The sequence below is a fragment of the Artibeus jamaicensis genome, unplaced genomic scaffold (assembly GCF_021234435.1).
Source record: "Artibeus jamaicensis isolate MK-2021 breed Jamaican fruit bat unplaced genomic scaffold, CSHL_Jam_final contig_781, whole genome shotgun sequence".
Classification (NCBI taxonomy): domain Eukaryota; kingdom Metazoa; phylum Chordata; class Mammalia; order Chiroptera; family Phyllostomidae; genus Artibeus; species Artibeus jamaicensis.
This window is the reverse complement of record NW_026521968.1, coordinates 1,945,099-1,951,098: the sequence shown is the minus strand read 5'-3', so window position 1 is coordinate 1,951,098 and position 6,000 is coordinate 1,945,099.

Genomic DNA, 6,000 nt, shown 5'->3' with positions numbered 1-6,000 from the left:
AGGGGATTAAACAAGTTATGAGATTTTCCTAGTAGTAAACTTTCTGAACAAATAGAACAGTTTTTCATTGTGGTGTTTGGGAATTTTTCAAAGCTTTAATTTTTTTAGTTCTTTTCCATTAGGTTTTAATTTGCAAAGTTTTATAAGCAAAATTAAGCAGGAAAATCAGATCTTGATATATAAAATGTTTCCAATTAGAAAGTCTTAATTAAACAACATAGCTCTGGCCCTCTGTCTTTCTCTTTAAGTGGTATGCTTGCAGGTATCTGGAGGGCATGGGAGAGGGCTCAAAAATCAGAACAAAACTTCAGATTTCAACATACAAGACAGTGTGAATGGAATAAATTAATGTAGTGTGAACTTTTATGAGTTCCAAATACCAGTTATGGCCAAGTCAGTTGGGGCTCAGGTGAGCAACACTGGTGTGCCTGAACATTACAAAAGACAGCACTCTTGGCTATAACTAAAAGACCTAACATAAAACATCACCTATTGAAGACTTCAGAGAAAAGAAAAAGCTTTAGGAGCTACTTTGAAAACCGTATATCTATCGAAACTTGCTCAACTGTCTCAGGAAGAGTAAAAGCTCAAGTCTTACAATGGCTACCAGATCTCATGAGATCTGCTCCCATGGAATTGCTAGGTTTTGCAAAGACAGATACAAGCCACCCAGTTAAAGTTGAATTTCAGCCCTGACTGGTGTGGCTCAGTGGATTGAATGTTGGCCTGTGAACCAAAGGGAAACAGGTTTGATTCCAAGTCAGGGCACATACCTGGATTGCAAACCAGGCCCCCAACGAGGGGCACATGAGAGGCAGCAACCACACATTGATATTTCCTTCCTCTCTTTCTACCTCCCTACCCTCTCTAATAAATAAATAAAATCTTTTTAAAAAGTTGAATTTCAGATCAACAACAGGTAATATGCTGGCATAATAAATCAATGTAAGTATGTTCTGTAGTTTTTCTGGCCACCCTACCTGCATTTCATCTCCCCCCTCCTTACCTGCCTTGGTCCATTTAGAGTGCAATTCTGTTTTGTGCCAAAACACCAGGCTCTTTTTGTTTACACTGCCTAGAATTCTCTTCTCCCAAGTACTCACATAGTTAGGGCTACCAGATTTAGCAAATGAAAATATAAGATGCTTGGCTGTATTTGAACTTCATATAAACAACAATTTTTAGTATAAGTAGCATGCACAATAAAACTTTTTTGTTTATATAACATTCAAATAAAATTGTGTATCTATATAGTTTCCCGGGGCTGCTATAACAAAATATCACAGACTGAGTGACTGAAACAATAGAAATTTATTTTCTGACACTTTTGGAGGCAAGAGATGCGAGATGAAGGTGTTGACAGGTTTGGTTTCTCCCAAGGCCTCTCTCCTTGTCTTGCGGGTGGTCACTCTCATTGTGTTCTCTTATGACCTTTACCAGGGTGCATATACATTTCTGGTGTCTCTTCCTCCTCTTTAAAAAAGATTTTCTTTATTTTTAAATTATAGTTGATGTATAATATTATATTAGTTTCAGATATAAGACCCAGTGATTAGTCGTTTATGTAATTTACTAAGAGATCTCGACAAATGTAGTACCCCAACTGATGCCTAGCTATTACGGTGTTATTGACCTTATTTTCTATGCCCCACTTTATATACCCAAGACTATTTTGTAACTGCAATTTGTATTAATACTTCTTAATCCATTTCTATGTTTTCACCCATTCCCCGTAACCCTTCTCTCGTTTCTCAGTCATCAAATTGTTCTCTGTATCTATGAATCCATTTCTGTCCTGCTTGTTTGTTTGTTTTCTTAGATTCCACTTACAAGTGAAATCATATGGCAGTTTTCTTTCTCGGTCTAACTTATTTCACTCAGCACATTACCCTCAGGTCCATCCATATTTTTGCAGTTGACAAGATTTCATTATTTTATTATGACTGTAATATTCCATTATATGTATGTACCACTTCTTTTTTATTCATTCATCTATTAATGGGCATTTAGGTTACTTCCATATCTTGGCTATTATAAATAATGCCACAGTGAACATAGAGATGCATATGCTTTTTCGATTTAATGTATTGGGTTTCATAGGATAAATACCCAGTAGTGGAGTTGCTGGGTCCTTCTTTGACTTTTATTATAGTCTTTGTTTTAAAGCAGCAGTGTCCAGTCTTTTAGCATCATGGGCCACATTAGAAGAAGAGTCGTCTTGGGCCACATCTTAAATACATGGCTACACGTAATCACACACAAAGTCAAAGTGTTTTTGTGTGTTCACACACACAAAAAACCTCATAGTGTTTTAAGTAAATTTACAGTTTTGTGATGGGCTACATTCATAGCCACCCTGAACTGAATGTGGCCCACAGGCCACAGGTTGGACACTGGTTTTAAAGTCTGTTTTGTTTGGTTTATTATGTATTGCTACTCCAGATTTTTTTTTTCATTTTCATGAAACATTCTTTTTCATTTTTTACTTTCAATTTGTGTGTCTTTCTATCTGAGGTGAGTCTCCTTTAGACAGCATACATAAAGGTCTTGTCTTGTTATCAATTCAGCCACCCTATGGTTTTTCTTGGATCATTTAATCCATTTTTATTCAGAGTAATTAATGCTTGTTTTGTTGATTAGGTTCCACTTACAGGTAAGATCATATGGTATTTGTCTTTTACCACCTGGCTTACCTTCACTTAGCATAATGCTCTCCAGTTCCATCCATGCTGTCATGAAGGGTAGGAACTCGTTTCTTTCTGCCATAGTATTCCATCATGTATATGTACCACAGTTTGTCTTTAACATTTTTTACTGTTGTTCAAGTATAGTTTTCTGCCTTTTCCCCCACCCCTCTCCACCACCCTAGTCCTCCCCTATTTCCACCCCTCCCCTTGTTATTGTCCATGTGTCCTTTATAATTGTTCCTGTAAATCCTTCCCCTTTCCCCCATTATTTCCTCCCCTCTCCCCTTTGCTCACTGTCAGCTTGTTCTCAATTTCAATATTTTTGGCTATACTTTGCTTGCTTGTTTGTTTTTGTTAATTAGGTTCCTGTTAATGGTGAGATCATATTGTACCACAGTTTTTGATCCAGTCATTTACTGATGGGTACCTAGGCTGCTTTCAGCACTTGGCTTTTGCAAATTGTGCTGGCATGAACACTGGGGTGCAGGGGTTCTTTTGAATTAGTGTTTCAGGATTCTTAGGGCATTATCCCAGCAGTGGAATTGCTGGATTAAAAGGCAGTTCCATTTTTAGTTTTTTTTGAGGAAATTCCACACTGTTTTGCACAGTGGCTGCACCAGTCTGTGTTCCCACCAAACAAATAAGAAAACAAAATATAACCTGAGATACTGAAATAAAGAACAAATTGACATTCCTGGCTGGTGTAGCTCAGTGGATTGAGCTCAGGCTGTGAACCAAAGGGTCGCCAGTTCGATTCCCAGTCAAGGCACATGCCTGGGTTGTGGGCCAGGTTCCCTGTGCAGGTCATGCGAGAAGCAACCACACATTAATGTTTCTCTCCTTCTCTTTCTCCCTTCCTTCTTCTCTCTCTAAATAAATAAATAAAATCTTTTTTAAAAAGAACAAATTGACAGTAACCAGAAGGGGAGGGTGAGGGAAATAATGGGAAAAGAAGGTAAGGGTTTGTCAGGAAAATGTATGAAGGACCCATGGACAACGCCAAAGAGGGGTAGGATTGAGGGTGAGGTGAGGGAAAGTGGTGGTAGGAAAATGGAGACAACTGTATTTGAACAATGATTAAAAATGATAAAAAACAAAAAACAAAAAAATAAAGTAATTAATGATAGGTATGTATTTATATACATACTTATCCATTTTACTATTTATATTTTTATCTCTTTTTTCTTCTTCTTAAAGAAGACCCTTTAACAGTTCTTATAAAACTGGTCTGGTGGTCATGAACTCCTTTAGATTTTTCTTGTCTGGGAAGCTTTTGATCTGTCCTTCAATTTTAAATGATGGCTTTTCTGGGTAGAGTAATTTTTGTTGTAGGTCCTTGCTTTTTATCACTTTGAATATTTTGTGCTAATCCCTTCTGGCCTAAAATGTTTCTGTTAAGAAATCAGTTGGAAGTCTTACAGGAACTCTATTGTAGGTAACTATCTCTCTTGCTTCTTTTAAGATTCTGTCTTTTATCTTTGGCATTTTAATTATGATGTATCTTGGAGAGGGCCTCTTTGGGTTCATCTTGTTTGGGACACTGTGCTTCCTGAACTTGTCTGCTTCCTTCACCAGGTTAGGGAAACTTTCTGTCATTATTTGTTCAAATAAATTTTTGATCCCTTGCTTTCTCTCTTCTTCTGATACCCACCATGATGTGGATGTTGGTGTGCTTGATGTTGTCCCAGAGGGTCCTTTAACTAGGCTAGTTTTTTTTCTTTGTTTCTTTTCACTGCTCTAATGGAGTATTTTCTGCTACCTTACCTTCCAAATTTCTGAATTTATCCTCTTCTTCCTCTAATCTACTGCTGATTTTCTCTAATGTATTCTTCATTTCAGTATTGTACTCTTCATTTCTGGCTCATTCTTTCTATGTTTTCTATCTTCATTTTTGTGTTTTCTATCTCTTTGTTGAAGTTCTCACTGAGATCATTACGCATGCTTATAACAACTGTTTTGAACTTTTTATCTGGCGATTGCTTTTTTCTATCTTATTTAGTTATTCTCCAGAGTTTTGTTCTGTTCCTCATTTGGCACATGTTTCTTTGTCTCCTAATTTGGCTGCCTCCTGTGTTTATTTATATGTATTAGGTGGAGCTGCTACATCTCCCAGTCTTGTCAGAGTGGTTTAATATAGTAGATGTCCTATAGGGTCCAGTTATGCAACCTCCTGGGTAACCCAAGCCAGACAATCCAAGTGCATCCTCCTGTTGTATTTGAGCTTTAGTTTTGATACATCAGCAGGAGGGATTGACTCCATGCCAGTTGGGTGCTAGTGCCAACTGAGACTATGGTAAAGGAGCTGCTGTGCAGGGGAAACCACAGAGCAGGATTCAGTTTAGCAGGGCTCTGGTGCCTGCCAAGGCAGCTCCTTGAGTGTGTTGCTAGTGGAGGTGGTTGAGTCATGCTCCAGCATGTTCTGAAGCTATTCATTGCACCTGGTGCACTGGCTCTGGGGCCTTTCAAAAATATAGGCCAGTGGTCCCTGGCCCAGGCCAGTCAACATGAGCTACAAAGAAATCTGCAGATGGATGTTACTTGTGCTGAGCTTGGAGGTGCCTGGGAGAAGCCAAGCTGTGAACCAAGGACAGCTTCCTCTACTGCCGGGCTTAGGACCAGTTAAAAAGAGGTGTATGACACTCAGAGGCCAGATGCTCTTTGTATGGGGTATGTAAACCTTTGAGAGATTTTAGGATAATCTGCAGCATGAGCCAATACAGGCCATCTGTATTGAAAGCCCCTGGAAACAGCTTGGGTGGGCCCCAGTTCTAGGTGGGATGGGGTCTCAGAGCCTCACCAGCACAGGGTGAACATTGTTAGCCAGGTTGATGAAGATTCAGATGTAGTGCCTGCCTGCACCTACAGTGGGAGGACTCAGCAAAGGAACAATGACCTTTGCCAGCATTTCTGTCTAAGGGAAAGCTGGCCCTCCACCCCACCCCAGAACCAAACAATTCAGTTTATTCCCCCAGCTGAGCTATCCCTCCTGATTTTTAACTACCACACAACTCTGCTCCTCCTACCTGTCTCAACATGGTTCTTTCTGTATATTCTTACTTAGAGAATTCTGTTCAGCCACATTTCAGGTGGTTCTCAATAATGGTTATTCCATAGTTTAGTTGAAGTTTTTATGTGGTCATGGGCAGATGGAAGTACCATGTTTACTTACTCTACCATCTTTACCAGAAGCTCTTACTCTTTTTATAAGTACACCAGTTCTGCTGGCTTGGGGTACTGTCCCTACAAGCTTCATTTAACCTTGATTACCTCTTTAAAGTTCCTGTCTCCAAAAGTAGTCACACTGGGTGTTAGG